Source organism: Lissotriton vulgaris, chromosome 2_1 (assembly GCF_964263255.1).
Source record: "Lissotriton vulgaris chromosome 2_1, aLisVul1.2, whole genome shotgun sequence".
NCBI lineage: Eukaryota > Metazoa > Chordata > Amphibia > Caudata > Salamandridae > Lissotriton > Lissotriton vulgaris.
The window spans coordinates 1,249,452,408-1,249,470,089 of record NC_141687.1 but is presented as its reverse complement, the minus strand read 5'-3'; the positions used below and the strand labels follow the sequence as shown (position 1 = coordinate 1,249,470,089).

The following is a 17,682-nucleotide window of genomic DNA, read 5'->3' as shown; positions in this document are numbered from 1 at the left end:
CTTGTGGCGTATACCATGTCCTTTTTAGGGCTCGCCTGCTGTGCGCATGCGCATAGCTGGCGAAGCTCTAATGTGGCTTATCCAGAGGTTAACCACCACTGGCGATTCCACTGGCGATTGCATGAAGTGCATGTGCTTTTTAGGTGATTGCGCAAGCGCAAGCCCTAAAAAGCGCGTGCACAATGCCACCAGCCGCCTGCCTGCCTGCCTCGCATTAGCACATCAAAGGCAGCCCTCCCAGCGCATTTCTCACCCCCTAATTATTCACGGCCGGCCGGCCGTACTTTCAGTTTCACGGCCGGAGGCCGTGTCTCCTTTTAAAACTTGTTTAACTTGTTTCTTTCAAAGTCCGTCCTGATAAATTTCGGTAAATGCATCACTTGACTCACATTTTGCTGCAGTCTCTGGTCAGGTGAGTTAAGCTTGAAATGTTGAAATAAATGTTTGTGTGAAAAATGAGCCCACAGTTCTGATTGCTTTTACATTAAACTATTATCGGCACCACTGTTTTGTTAACCAACATATCGACTCACTTTAGCATAGATGGCGTACTCTGTCCGAGTTTTAAAATTAAATTCTCCTCCCAACATTTGTGATTCAGCTTCCCTACCATACAAGGTATGTCACATTTCATTTTCGATTCCCCTTTGCTTTGCAGCTTCAGCAGCTTGTGGTGTTTCTGTGCTGAAAGGAATGGGCTTTTGCCTGCCAGTGCTGCTGGCCATGTCTCCCGCAGGGCGATATTGGATAGTATTGTATTGTTGCTCTTGAGCAAAAAAGTGTAGGCAGTTCATCCCAAATAGCTTACCATCGGTACAGAGAAATCCTCCCCTTTTTATTTCCTTACAGTATCCGGAGCGGGTGGGATAAGGCAATGGGTCAGCAAGTAGGGCAGTGCCTTTTTTGTGGTCTACGTTCAGTTCGGTGGTTGGGGAACACTGTAGCAGTGGTCGAACAGTCCGAGCTTTCTCTCTAGCGGTGTGTGTGTGGTAAAGTGAGCAGAGGGTGATTCTCGGTCTTGGAAGGGGCTACACCTCTAACCCCAGGCTAAGGAGAGCCGTGGGACCCTGTTTCTTTCTCTCTGCTGTCCTGGTTAATACACAGCACTCTGTGGCATAGAGCTTCTTCTAACACAATCGCCATGTCGCGGACCTCGCTATGCTTCTAGCTGATTTCTGGTAGGCCGGGGTGCCTAGTGACCTTTGAAAAGAAAGTTATCCTGTAGCCCCAGTCTGCTTATGCAAGCACTTGTGACCCCACCCACCCCACAAATGACCTCTCTGGCTTCCCTGTCGTGAGACAATACCCTGCACCGACTAATCTTGCGTCGGTCAAAGGCTGGTTAGTGGAACTGTCTACTGAGTATGCCTGTCACTTCTGGTGTTCCAGGGTGGGTTGAAACTTTTCCAGTGTGCTGGCTGTTTTAGGCCTTCAATGAGGGGCTTGATGCCATACAATTAATGGGTCTTAAAAATGTATCGCCGCTGGGTCTGCAACAGTGTTGAAACATTTTGCTTATGTCTGATGGCTGCAGCGTTGGTTGGTATGCACCCACCACACAGCTCCACCGATGCACCCACCACACAGCTCCACCGAGGCACCCACCACACAGCTCCACCGAACGACCCACCACACAGCTCCACCGATGTACCCACCACACAGCTCCACCGATGCAGCCACCACCCTGCTCCACTGACACAGCTCCACAGATGCACCCACCACCCAGCTCCACCGATGCACCCACCTCCACCGACACAGCTCCACTGATGCACCCACCACACAGCTCCACCGATGCACCCACCACACAGCTCCACCGAGGCACTCACCATACAGCTCCACCAAGGCCCCCACCACCCAGCTCCACCGATGCACCCACCACACAGCTCCACCGAGGCACCCACCATACAGCTCCACCGAGGCACCCACCATACAGCTCCTCAGAGGCACCCACCATACAGCTCCTCCGAGGCACCCACCACACAGCTCCACCGATGCACCCACTACACAGCTCCACGGATGCACCCACCACACAGCTCCACCGATGCACCCACCACACAGCTCCACAGATGCACCCACCACACAGCTCCACCGAAGCACCCACCACACAGCTCCACCGATGCACCCACCACACAGCTTCACCGACGCACCCACCACCCAGCTCCACCGATGCACCCACCACACTGCTCCGCCGATGCACCCACCACACAGCTCCGCCGATGCACCCACCACACAGTTCCACCGATGCACCCACCACACAGCTCCACCGATGCACCCACCACACAGCTCCACCGATGCACCCACCACACAGCTCCACCGATGCACCCACTAAGCTCCACCAATGCACCCACTAAGCTCCACCAATGCACCCACCACACAGGGTTACCGATGCACCCACCACAGAGCTCCACCGAGGCACCCACCACACAGCTCCACCGATGCAGCCACCACACAGCTCCAACAACACAGCTCCACCGATGCACCCACCACCCAGCTCCGCCGATGCACCCACCTCCACCGACACAGCTCCACCGATGCACCCACCACACAGCTCCACCGAGGCACTCACCATACAGCTCCACCAAGGCACCCACCACCCAGCTCCACTGATGCACCCACCACACAGCTCCATCGAGGCACCCACCATACAGCTCCTCCGAGCCACCCACCATACAGCTCCTCCGAGGCACCCACCACACAGCTCCACAGATGCACCCACCACACAGCTCCACCGAAGCACCCACCACACAGCTCCACCGATGCACCCACCACACAGCTTCACCGACGCACCAACCACCCAGCTCCACCGATGCACCCACCACACTGCTCCGCCGATGCACCCACCACACAGCTCCGCCGATGCACCCACCACACAGTTCCACCGATGCACCCACCACACAGCTCCACCGATGCACCCACCACACAGCTCCACCGATGCACCCACCACACAGCTCCACCGATGCACCCACCACACAGCTCCACCGATGCACCCACTAAGCTCCACCAATGCACCCACTAAGCTCCACCAATGCACCCACCACACAGGGTTACCGATGCACCCACCACAGAGCTCCACCGAGGCACCCACCACACAGCTCCACCGATGCAGCCACCACACAGCTCCAACAACACAGCTCCACCGATGCACCCACCACCCAGCTCCACCGATGCACCCACCTCCACCGACACAGCTCCACCGATGCACCCACCACACAGCTCCACCGAGGCACTCACCATACAGCTCCACCAAGGCACCCACCACCCAGCTCCACTGATGCACCCACCACACAGCTCCATCGAGGCACCCACCATACAGCTCCTCCGAGCCACCCACCATACAGCTCCTCCGAGGCACCCACCACACAGCTCCACCGATGCACCCACCACACAGCTTCACCGATGCACCCACCACCCAGCTCCACCGATGCACCCACCACACAGCTCTGCTGATGCACCCACCACACAGCTCCACCGATGCACCCACCACACAGCTCCACCGAGGCACCCAGCACACAGCTCCAGGAGGCACCCACCACACAGCTCCACCGAAGCACCCACCACACAGCTCCACCGAAGCACCCACCACACAGCTCCACGAAGCACCCACCACACAGCTCCACCAATGCACCCACCACACAGCTCCACAGATGCACCCACCACCCAGCTCCACCTATGCACCCACCACCCAGCTCCGAGGCACCCACCACCCAGCTCCGAGGCACCCACCACCCAGCTCCACCCACCACCACCGACACAGCTCCACCGATGCACCCACCACACAGCTCCACCGATGCACCCACCACACAGCTCCACCGAGGCACCCACCACACAGCTCCACCGATGCACCCACCACACAGCTCCACCGATGCACCCACCACACAGCTCCACCGATGCACCCACAACACAGCTCCACAGATGCACCCACCACACAGCTCCACCGAAGCACCCACCACACAGCTCCACCGATGCACCCACCACACAGCTTCACTGAAGCACCCACCACCCAGCTCCACCGATGCACCCACCACACAGCTCCGCCGATGCACCCACCACACAGCTCCACCGATGCACCCACCACACAGCTCCACCGATGCACCCACCACACAGCTCCACCGATGCACCCACCACACAGCTCCACCGATGCACCCACCACACTGCTCCACCGATGCACCCACCAAGCTCCACCGATGCACCCACCACACAGCTCCACCGATGCACCCACCACACAGCTCCATCGATGCACCCACTAAGCTCCACCATTGCACCCACCACACAGCTCCACCGATGCACCCACCACACAGCTCCACCGATGCACCCACCACACAGCTCCACCGAGGCACTCACCATACAGCTCCACCAAGGCACCCACCACCCAGCTCCACCGATGCACCCACCACACAGCTCCACCGAGGCACCCACCATACAGCTCCACCGAGGCACCCACCATACAGCTCCTCAGAGGCACCCACCATACAGCTCCTCCGAGGCACCCACCACACAGCTCCACGGATGCACCCACTACACAGCTCCACCGATGCACCCACCACACAGCTCCACGGATGCACCCACCACACAGCTCCACCGATGCACCCACCACACAGCTCCACAGATGCACCCACCACACAGCTCCACCGAAGCACCCACCACACAGCTCCACCGATGCACCCACCACACAGCTTCACCGACGCACCCACCACCCAGCTCCACCGATGCACCCACCACACTGCTCTGCCGATGCACCCACCACACAGCTCCGCCGATGCACCCACCACACAGTTCCACCGATGCACCCACCACACAGTTCCACTGATGCACCCACCACACAGCTCCACCGATGCACCCACCACACAGCTCCACCGATGCACCCACCACACAGCTCCACCGATGCACCCACTAAGCTCCACCAATGCACCCACTAAGCTCCACCAATGCACCCACCACACAGGGTTACCGATGCACCCACCACAGAGCTCCACCGAGGCACCCACCACACAGCTCCACCGATGCAGCCACCACACAGCTCCAACAACACAGCTCCACCGATGCACCCACCACCCAGCTCCACCGATGCACCCACCTCCACCGACACAGCTCCACCGATGCACCCACCACACAGCTCCACCGAGGCACTCACCATACAGCTCCACCAAGGCACCCACCACCCAGCTCCACTGATGCACCCACCACACAGCTCCATCGAGGCACCCACCATACAGCTCCTCTGAGCCACCCACCATACAGCTCCTCCGAGGCACCCACCACACAGCTCCACAGATGCACCCACCACACAGCTCCACCGAAGCACCCACCACACAGCTCCACCGATGCACCCACCACACAGCTTCACCGACGCACCCACCACCCAGCTCCACCGATGCACCCACCACACTGCTCCGCCGATGCACCCACCACACAGCTCCGCCGATGCACCCACCACACAGTTCCACCGATGCACCCACCACACAGCTCCACCGATGCACCCACCACACAGCTCCACCGATGCACCCACCACACAGCTCCACCGATGCACCCACCACACAGCTCCACCGATGCACCCACCACACAGCTCCACCGATGCACCCACTAAGCTCCACCAATGCACCCACTAAGCTCCACCAATGCACCCACCACACAGGGTTACCGATGCACCCACCACAGAGCTCCACCGAGGCACCCACCACACAGCTCCACCGATGCAGCCACCACACAGCTCCAACAACACAGCTCCACCGATGCACCCACCACCCAGCTCCACCGATGCACCCACCTCCACCGACACAGCTCCACCGATGCACCCACCACACAGCTCCACCGAGGCACTCACCATACAGCTCCACCAAGGCACCCACCACCCAGCTCCACTGATGCACCCACCACACAGCTCCATCGAGGCACCCACCATACAGCTCCTCCGAGCCACCCACCATACAGCTCCTCCGAGGCACCCACCACACAGCTCCACCGATGCACCCACCACACAGCTTCACCGATGCACCCACCACCCAGCTCCACCGATGCACCCACCACACAGCTCTGCTGATGCACCCACCACACAGCTCCACCGAGGCACCCACCACACAGCTCCACGAGGCACCCACCACACAGCTCCACCGAAGCACCCACCACACAGCTCCACGAGGCACCCACCACACAGCTCCACCGAAGCATCCACCACACAGCTCCACCGAAGCACCCACCACACAGCTCCACCGAAGCACCCACCACACAGCTCCACCGAAGCACCCACCACACAGCTCCACCAATGCACCCACCACACAGCTCCACAGATGCACCCACCACCCAGCTCCACTGATGCACCCACCACCCAGCTCCGAGGCACCCACCACCCAGCTCCGAGGCACCCACCACCCAGCTCCACCCACCACCCAGCTCCACCGACACAGCTCCACCGATGCACCCACCACACAGCTCCACCGATGCACCCACCACACAGCTCCACCGAGGCACCCACCACACAGCTCCACCAATGCACCCACCACACAGCTCCACCGATGCACCCACCACACAGCTCCACCGATGCACCCACAACACAGCTCCTCAGATGCACCCACCACACAGCTCCACCGAAGCACCCACCACACAGCTCCACCGATGCACCCACCACACAGCTTCACTGATGCACCCACCACCCAGCTCCACCGATGCACCCACCACACAGCTCCGCCGATGCACCCACCACACAGCTCCACCGATGCACCCACCACACAGCTCCACCGATGCACCCACCACACAGCTCCACCGATGCACCCACCACACAGCTCCACCGATGCACCCACCACACTGCTCCACCGATGCACCCACCAAGCTCCACCGATGCACCCACCACACAGCTCCACCGATGCACCCACCACACAGCTCCATCGATGCACCCACTAAGCTCCACCATTGCACCCACCACACAGCTCCACCGATGCACCCACCACACAGCTCCACCGAAGCACCCACCACACAGCTCCACCGATGCACTCACCATACAGCTCCACCAAGGCACCCACCACCCAGCTCCACCGATGCACCCACCACACAGCTCCACCGAGGCACCCACCATACAGCTCCACCGAGGCACCCACCATACAGCTCCTCAGAGGCACCCACCATACAGCTCCTCCGAGGCACCCACCACACAGCTCCACCGATGCACCCACTACACAGCTCCACCGATGCACCCACCACACAGCTCCACGGATGCACCCACCACACAGCTCCACCGATGCACCCACCACACAGCTCCACAGATGCACCCACCACACAGCTCCACCGAAGCACCCACCACACAGCTCCACCGATGCACCCACCACACAGCTTCACCGACGCACCCAGCTCCACCGATGCACCCACCACACTGCACTGCCGATGCACCCACCACACAGCTCCGCCGATGCACCCACCACACAGTTCCACCGATGCACCCACCACACAGTTCCACCGATGCACCCACCACACAGCTCCACCGATGCACCCACCACACAGCTCCACCGATGCACCCACCACACAGCTCCACCGATGCACCCACTAAGCTCCACCAATGCACCCACTAAGCTCCACCAATGCACCCACCACACAGGGTTACCGATGCACCCACCACAGAGCTCCACCGAGGCACCCACCACACAGCTCCACCGATGCAGCCACCACACAGCTCCAACAACACAGCTCCACCGATGCACCCACCACCCAGCTCCACCGATGCACCCACCTCCACCGACACAGCTCCACCGATGCACCCACCACACAGCTCCACCGAGGCACTCACCATACAGCTCCACCAAGGCACCCACCACCCAGCTCCACTGATGCACCCACCACACAGCTCCATCGAGGCACCCACCATACAGCTCCTCCGAGCCACCCACCATACAGCTCCTCCGAGGCACCCACCACACAGCTCCACAGATGCACCCACCACACAGCTCCACCGAAGCACCCACCACACAGCTCCACCGACGCACCCACCACACAGCTTCACCGACGCACCCACCACCCAGCTCCACCGATGCACCCACCACACTGCTCCGCCGATGCACCCACCACACAGCTCCGCCGATGCACCCACCACACAGTTCCACCGATGCACCCACCACACAGCTCCACCGATGCACCCACCACACAGCTCCACCGATGCACCCACCACACAGCTCCACCGATGCACCCACCACACAGCTCCACCGATGCACCCACCACACAGCTCCACCGATGCACCCACTAAGCTCCACAAATGCACCCACTAAGCTCCACCAATGCACCCACCACACAGGGTTACCGATGCACCCACCACAGAGCTCCACCGAGGCACCCACCACACAGCTCCACCGATGCAGCCACCACACAGCTCCAACAACACAGCTCCACCGATGCACCCACCACCCAGCTCCACCGATGCACCCACCTCCACCGACACAGCTCCACCGATGCACCCACCACACAGCTCCACCGAGGCACTCACCATACAGCTCCACCAAGGCACCCACCACCCAGCTCCACTGATGCACCCACCACACAGCTCCATCGAGGCACCCACCATACAGCTCCTCCGAGCCACCCACCATACAGCTCCTCCGAGGCACCCACCACACAGCTCCACCGATGCACCCACCACACAGCTTCACCGATGCACCCACCACCCAGCTCCACCGATGCACCCACCACACAGCTCTGCTGATGCACCCACCACACAGCTCCACCGATGCACCCACCACACAGCTCCACCGAGGCACCCACCACACAGCTCCACGAGGCACCCACCACACAGCTCCACCGAAGCACCCACCACACAGCTCCACCGAAGCACCCACCACACAGCTCCACCGAAGCACCCACCACACAGCTCCACCGAAGCACCCACCACACAGCTCCACCAATGCACCCACCACACAGCTCCACAGATGCACCCACCACCCAGCTCCACCGATGCACCCACCACCCAGCTCCGAGGCACCCACCACCCAGCTCTGAGGCACCCACCACCCAGCTCCACCCACCACCCAGCTCCACCGACACAGCTCCACCGATGCACCCACCACACAGCTCCACCGATGCACCCACCACACAGCTCCACCGAGGCACCCACCACACAGCTCCACCAATGCACCCACCACACAGCTCCACCGATGCACCCACCACACAGCTCCACCGATGCACCCACAACACAGCTCCTCAGATGCACCCACCACACAGCTCCACCGAAGCACCCACCACACAGCTCCACCGATGCACCCACCACACAGCTTCACTGATGCACCCACCACCCAGCTCCACCGATGCACCCACCACACAGCTCCGCCGATGCACCCACCACACAGCTCCACCGATGCACCCACCACACAGCTCCACCGATGCACCCACCACACAGCTCCACCGATGCACCCACCACACAGCTCCACCGATGCACCCACCACACTGCTCCACCGATGCACCCACCAAGCTCCACCGATGCACCCACCACACAGCTCCACCGATGCACCCACCACACAGCTCCATCGATGCACCCACTAAGCTCCACCATTGCACCCACCACACAGCTCCACCGATGCACCCACCACACAGCTCCACCGATGCACCCACCACACAGCTCCACCGAGGCACCCACCACACAGCTCCACCGAAGCACCCACCACACAGCTCCACCAAAGCACCCACCACAGAGCTCCACCGAGGCACCCACCACACAGCTCCACCGATGCAGCCACCACACAGCTCCAACAACACAGCTCCACCGATGCACCCACCACCCAGCTCCACCGATGCACCCACCTCCACCGACACAGCTCCACCGATGCACCCACCACACAGCTCCACCGAGGCACTCACCATACAGCTCCACCAAGGCACCCACCACCCAGCTCCACTGATGCACCCACCACACAGCTCCATCGAGGCACCCACCATACAGCTCCTCCGAGCCACCCACCATACAGCTCCTCCGAGGCACCCACCACACAGCTCCACCGATGCACCCACCACACAGCTTCACCGATGCACCCACCACCCAGCTCCACCGATGCACCCACCACACAGCTCTGCTGATGCACCCACCACACAGCTCCACCGATGCACCCACCACACAGCTCCACCGAGGCACCCACCACACAGCTCCACGAGGCACCCACCACACAGCTCCACCGAAGCACCCACCACACAGCTCCACCGAAGCACCCACCACACAGCTCCACCGAAGCACCCACCACACAGCTCCACCGAAGCACCCACCACACAGCTCCACCAATGCACCCACCACACAGCTCCACAGATGCACCCACCACACAGCTCCATCGAGGCACCCACCATACAGCTCCTCCGATGCACCCACCACACAGCTCCACCGATGCACCCACCACCCAGCTCCAAGGCCCCCACCACCCAGCTCCGAGGCACCCACCACCCAGCTCCACCCACCACCCAGCTCCACCGACACAGCTCCACCGATGCACCCACCACACAGCTCCACCGATGCACTCACCACACAGCTCCACCGAGGCACCCACCACACAGCTCCACCGATGCACCCACCACACAGCTCCACCGATGCACCCACCACACAGCTCCACCGATGCACCCACAACACAGCTCCTCAGATGCACCCACCACACAGCTCCACCGAAGCACCCACCACACAGCTCCACCGATGCACCCACCACACAGCTTCACTGATGCACCCACCACCCAGCTCCACCGATGCACCCACCACACAGCTCCGCCGATGCACCCACCACACAGCTCCACCGATGCACCCACCACACAGCTCCACCGATGCACCCACCACACAGCTCCACCGATGCACCCACCACACAGCTCCATCGATGCACCCACCACACTGCTCCACCGATGCACCCACCAAGCTCCACCGATGCACCCACCACACAGCTCCACCGATGCACCCACCACACAGCTCCATCGATGCACCCACTAAGCTCCACCATTGCACCCACCACACAGCTCCACCGATGCACCCACCACACAGCTCCACCGATGCACCCACCACACAGCTCCACCGAGGCACCCACCACACAGCTCCACCGAAGCACCCACCACACAGCTCCACCAATGCACCCACCACCCAGCTCCACCGATGCACCCACCACACAGCTCCACCGATGCACCCACCACACAGCTCCACCGATGCACCCACCACACAGCTCCACCGATGCACCCACCACACAGCTCCACCGATGCACCCACCACACAGCTCCACCGATGCACCCACCACACAGCTCCACTGATGCACCCACCACACACCTCCACCGAAGCACCCACCACACAGCTCCACAATGCACCCACCACACAGCTTCACTGATGCACCCACCACCCAGCTCCACCGATGCACCCACCACACAGCTCTGCCGATGCACCCACCACACAGCTCCACCGATGCACCCACCACACAGCTCCACCGATGCTCTAACTAAGCTCCACCAATGCACCCACCGCACAGCTCCTCCAATGCACCCACTAAGCTCCACCGATGCACACACCACTCAGCGCAACCACAGCATCACTCAGCGCAACCACAGCATCACTCAGCACCACCACAGCATCACTCAGCACCACCACATCATCACTCAGCACCACCACAGCATCACTCAGCGCAACCACAGCATCACTCAGCGCAACCACAGCATCACTGGTTCAAATATGTTCTTTCAATGTTTCAAGCGGTTTTCAAGCTTTCTTGCTTTATTACAAATCACAAAAAGATGTTAATATTTCACTTCTGTTCTTGGATTTTCGTCACAATAAAAAACACTGAACATAATCTTCACAAAAGTTATTTACAAAAGTTTAAGCTATTGACATTACAAATTAAATAAATTATTTAAGTATTAATTATTTTAAAAAATTAAAAGCCATTGTTATTTGTAATATCAATACATCTAAGTCACGTAAATACAAAACATGTTGCATTACAAATGCTATAGGTGTTTGCGAAAGTTAGAACTATTGGCATTGTAAATGACAAAGCTATTAATTTAGCTATTTTAAAAAATAACACATAAATAAAAAAAATTCATTTATAAGACCAATAGCTCAAACTTTCCTAATTCGAGCCCTATTGCATTTCCAATGCTTGTTGTCTCATGTTTGAGCATTTTACTGTAGTAACCTCTTTCTTTTAGTTAGTCGAAGAATACTGCTGCATTGATCATAAAATCTTCTTTTCTTGCACAGTTTCTTCTGATCCGTAGTAGTTGGCCGTAAGTGAGGTTAACCCTTAGATTTCTTGGATGGGAATTTTGATAATGTAAAATAGTGTTTCTATCAGTCGGTTTGCGATGTAGGGTAGTCATCAATTTTTATTTGTGTGGAATAACTTCAACATTAAGGAAAATCAAGCACGGTGTGCTTTTGGAATGTCATGTCTTGTGTTTAGCCATCCATGAAATGGTTGAAGTTCATCTTCTGTGCCATTCCAAATGCACCAGACATCGTCTATATACCAGTAAATTACTGGATATTTTTTGCAAAAGGGTAGTGATTGATGATAAATTTGTCCTCAAAACGGGCCATGAACAACACAGCCATTTGTAGGGCGAAGGGACATCCCATCGCGGTTCCTTTGATCTGCATAAAGAATGTTTCATCAAACTTGAAGTAGTTTTTCTTTAGGGCTATTCCGGCTAGTTCAAGTATGAAGTCAGTTGGTACTCTGTGGGGCCTTTGTCTTGTTTCCAAATAGTATTCTATTGTTTGGAGAGCTTCTTCTTGAGGAATCTGGGTATACAGTGAAACAACATCGAATGATACCATCCACTGAAAATCAGGATCAAATGTATGACCTTCTATTTTGTTTATGAAGTCTGTCGTATCCCTTAAATAAGATGGTACTTGATCCATTAAAGGATTTAGGAAAACGTCAACATACTCAGCGATGGGTTCCAACACAGAGTCACAACCAGAGACGATTGGTCTTCCTGGTGGTTGTGTGAGGTGTGAGACACTTATGAATTTTAGGGAGAAAATAGATAACTGGAATCCTTGGGTGCATTTTATTGAGGAAATCAAATTCCTTAGGACCTAAAATTCCTTGCTCCAATCCAACGTTTAGTTTGGTAGAAATCTCTACTTATATTTGACGTGTAGGGTCTTCCTTGAGCTGTCGGTATCATTTTTGGTTCAAAACTTGATTATTTGCTTCAGCTAGGTACATCTCTTTTGGCCAAATGACAAGGGTCCCACCCTTATCAGCAGGTTTAATAATTATTGTGTCATCTTTTTGAAGATCTTGTATGGCTTTTTGTTGTTCCCTATTGATATTACTTGTGATGTACAGTTTTCAGGTTTCTAATTGACTAATAGAGGACAAAACTGTCTGTTCAAAGGCAGTTACTTGTTTTGGAATACTGTATGGTGGAGGATTATTAGTTAGATTTTTTGGTTAATCCTGAAGGTTTGGTGTTACCCGAGTTTTCTTTTCCATGGAAGAACACTTTAAGACGGATCTTAAGAAAAAATTCCAATGCTTCAATTTTCAAATATGCGTAGTCTGTATACTGGATTGGAACAAATTACACTCCTAATTCTAAAACCGACTCCTCTGCTTTGGACAATTGTTTGGATGACAAATTTATTATTGAAGTTACCAAATTTTCTCCTCCAGGAGAGCGACTCTCCAAAGGAGGAAACCTGTTGGGTTTAATGAGAGGGCTCTGTAATCGAATAGATGTACAAATTATAAACTGGCGTAATTTCATAAACGATTGTATGGTTTACATAGGCATTGAATTCACGCACAATTGTTTCATTTGACAAATGCATTGTTTATGATTGTTTCATGTTTTGACCTTTTGAAGGTTTGTACAGAGCAATATTTATTTGAACTAAATAGTGTATCACTTCATGTTTCAGACTTATAAAACTGTTCAAATGTTTCTATAAAATGTATAAATCATGGTAAAATAATTAAGCCAGGACCAAGGATTACAAATATTGGACTTGCTGAAATAAATAGCAGCATGATAAAAATGGTAACCAAGTTCTATTTTTTGTAAAACTTCATTCACACCCCATTTCGCTACCAATATAGGTCGTAACCCCTTTATTAGCTTTGCTCTTGGAAAGTTGGCATTTTCTTGCAGTAGCCAATTGGTGCCTGCAGCCTTTCTCTAGTCACATGACTGGCTGTTAGGCTTTGTGTATTTATCCAAGACAGCCACAAACAATGGGAACTTAGGTGTGACCAGATGGACCATCACTGTTGTGCTGCTGAGGGACTGCCACTCCGCTGGACTGCACCCGGCTTGACTCCAGCTTTGCTGTGCTGGCCTGCTGTCTGGGTGACAAGGACTGGACCTGCATCTCTTGAACCCAGAGTGACTCCAAGGACTAGTTGGCTGGCCTTCTGATCTGAATCCTCGGGAACACCACAGGCTTCCAAAACCTTTGCATTCTCACCTGGAATCTGTCATCTGTGAGCCTACCCTTCCAAGTGGTGCCATCCAAGTCCAGGACTCTTGGAAGTGGGCTTAAGGTGCTTTGCCAGCCTCTGTGGATCCAGTGGAACCAACACATCACCTGCGCTGCATGAATTGGACCACTCGTAGAAGGCTCAAATTGCTGCAGCAGCCCTCATCTCCTTCGGTACCGCCCCTGGGTGACACAACCGCTGCACAGACCCTCGCATGACTTGTTGATGGCAGCCGCAGCAAAGGACTCCTCAGTACTGCCTCGCAGCTCTTCAGAACCGCTTCATCGCCCCAACTGCACGCTGTGTTTCCGATGCCGCACTTCATATCGCAAACGCCGGTGACAGGATCCTCAAAGTCAACTCAACAGGACTTCACACTGCAGCCTCTGTGCTTCTCAGAGCCGACACATCACCTCGGCTGCGAGATGTGTCTTCAACGCATATCCACGCAATGCTCCGCAACCCAGGATTTAAGGTACTCTGTTCAGCGGGCCTAACTGCTGTCACTCTAGTTGATCTGCACTCCATTGCATATGGCCTGAACTTGCGGCTTTGTCCCAGCCGGCACGACCAGATATCCACAGGTGATTTTATATGGCTTTTGGTGGTATTTTTTCTAAAACGTTAGCATTCAATATCTCAATATCTCCAGTTTTACTAATTGTATTTTTGTTGTTTTGGTCTTGATTTATTTATTAAAAATCACTTTATTTTCCAAATACTGTTGTGGGCTCCTCTTGTGACCTGTGTGCACTATTTTAGTGTTTGAAGTGTTGCACAAATACTTCAAATATTTCCTCTAAGTTAAGCCTGACTCCTCTGTGCCAAGCTACCAAGGGGTCAAGCATAGGTTAATTTTGGGTTTGCTTATGTCTTACCCTGTCAAGGATTTTGGTTGCTCTCTGACCAGGACTCACATCCCAGTCAACCAATACCCTAATTTTTGACAGACCTCCAAATTCAAAAGTCCAGTGGGCCACAATCAAAGATATAAGACACAATGGTTCACCTGTTTTCAATACTGAGACCCTACAGGACGTTTACTCATGATTTTTCTAAATTGTTGACCTATCCCTCACTCCATAGTTCCAGCTTTGGACCTGTCTTTAGTTATAGCCAAACCTTACATGAAAATTCTTCATGACAGGATTATTCTTGGACCAGGTTTGTCATTTAAACCAAAAGTGTTTATCAAATTTTAATAAGAGCAGGAAATAATTCAGCCAGTCTTCTTGAGTACCATTGAGTTAGGTAACAATAAACACCTGTTATTCAGAGCCAATGTACCTACCGGTGAACGTGCGCTTTACAGATAAACGGGTTATATTATGTCTTCTTCCATAATGTCCCCAATAAGGAACAATCTGGATTATATTTAATTCATGTTAAAAGGGTGGTACTAATTTATCTTAGTCATACTGAATCTTTTTTTACCTTCTTTGTTATTAGTTACATTTGATGCTAATAGTAAAGGACCTTCTGGTTCAACATTAGCTGCTGGGTGAAAGTAGCAATAATCACATTCTATAAGAATCCAAGCACAGATATTCACTGGAATATTGCTGGAAGATCAGCCTGGGGCTTAATAGCATTCTGGGCAGAAGCAAAAGGAGTTTCTATGTTTGCGATTTTCAGGGTTTCTACAGGGACATTCCCAGACACATATCTGCACCCTTATTGTTTAAATTTAGCAACGAAGAATGAAAGGGTTCGGCCTGAGGCAGCTTTGAACCCAATCTAATGATTTCCCTACTTTGCCATATAATTTAATAATACAGAGAAATTAGCATTAGAATCAAGCATGCATTTTATTAATAAGGAATACTAGGTATATATTCATGGTGTCAAGACTGTGAAGAGGATGATCGGATGAGGCGGTAATGCTCATATTACTTACTGGTAAACTTCATTACACCAAATCAAGGTATTTTTCATGCCAGCGGTAGAATCTCACCGCTCATCTCCCAGTGAATGGATTCCTTGAATAAACAGAGCATTTTGGAGGCGTGTGGATTCATACACACAGTGGTATAAGAACTGGTAAAAAAAAATGTTGCTTTAATATCAACAACAACTTTGTTGCCTCTTACGTTTCAGCAACAGTGTATCTTAGCCTGTTTCGAGAAAAGGGTCATTCCTTCTCAAAATGTAGGGGCTGTGATAAAGAAAAAACTGCATTCGGAGTAATGAATGTCACTGGCAAGTAATCCGAGCATTACCCAAGGCCTTCACAACAATATAGGGGACATGAATTACCCCGGGTATTAATGGAGAGAACAAACATTCCTTCCTTTAGTCACAAAAGAGAGAAGAAATGAACAACTAGTCACTCACAACCCTTGGAAAAGTGAAAATTCATACCCACTGGTATAGACACACGTTTAGATTGTACTTTACTCCATAATCGTTAATGTTAATTATTACCCAAAATGAAAAACACTGGGAAGAAGAAAGACTACGCTGACCAATAGGGCAGTGACATGCTCACTCCAGATCTCAACAAGGATGCATTACTAGTCTCCACTAAACTAAATTGAATGGCGTACCCTCGCGCCTTTACAATATGAATTTAGGATCCTAAATACTCACCTCGCACTTACCGATGGGTTTTGAGTAAACGTTATTACTGACACTGAACAACAGCAACGGGTACTTAAAGTGAAATTTTTAACACAATGCCCGACAGCCACGGCAGTTGCGTGCCCCAGAACGGGGGTTTCCTGGTCTGCGAAAAGTATATATATATCCTATCGTGTGTTGGTACAACAAAAATATTTCTCACCTGATGTGTGTCTGAAAAAGAGAGACCTCCGCTTTAAAACGCGTCTTCTGTGCTGGGGCGGATGCAGTTCGCAGCTGCGCTGACCTGTCGATCTACAGAAACGTAAAGGAACTTTTAGTTTCGCTTTCGTGACGCTGTCAGCCGCGCTTCTCCTAAAGCACGTGACCAGCCTGGCTGCTTACCAAGCTATTTCAAACCGTGCAAAGGAGTTTTTAGGTATGGCCTAAAAACAGATATGACTTACACGCTGGCATCCGGGTGTTTTTAAAAAAAAAATAACAAAAATACATTTTCAGAGCCTTTCAATCGATTCTTTTCATCCATGACGTTGGTCTGTTAAGTATTATTTATGTTTTGTTTCCACCCTTAGAGCATGGTGGAATGGATCAGCCTTACCTCAACCACTGCCCACCTTCCACTGTAAATGACTGTATTTTGTCTGAACACAACGCACAGGTGCTTGAAGAGGAGTACAATTAAGTGC

The 17,682-nt window shown here is 53.9% G+C and overlaps 1 protein-coding gene across 2 annotated transcripts in view; it reads right to left on the bottom strand.

Moving 5' to 3' along the window:
* The window catches only part of LOC147732444 (uncharacterized), a 169,242-nt gene extending 151,947 nt beyond the window's left edge, over positions 1–17,295 (bottom strand). Inside the window, exon 1 of one of the 2 annotated variants that reach the window (XM_086956971.1) lies at positions 17,199–17,295. The gene's annotated coding sequence lies outside the window, so the exon portion shown is untranslated. The remainder of the gene's footprint in view (positions 1–17,198) is intronic. The other variant, XM_086956969.1, reaches the window with a different exon arrangement.
* Between the last annotated feature and the right edge of the window lie 387 nt (positions 17,296–17,682).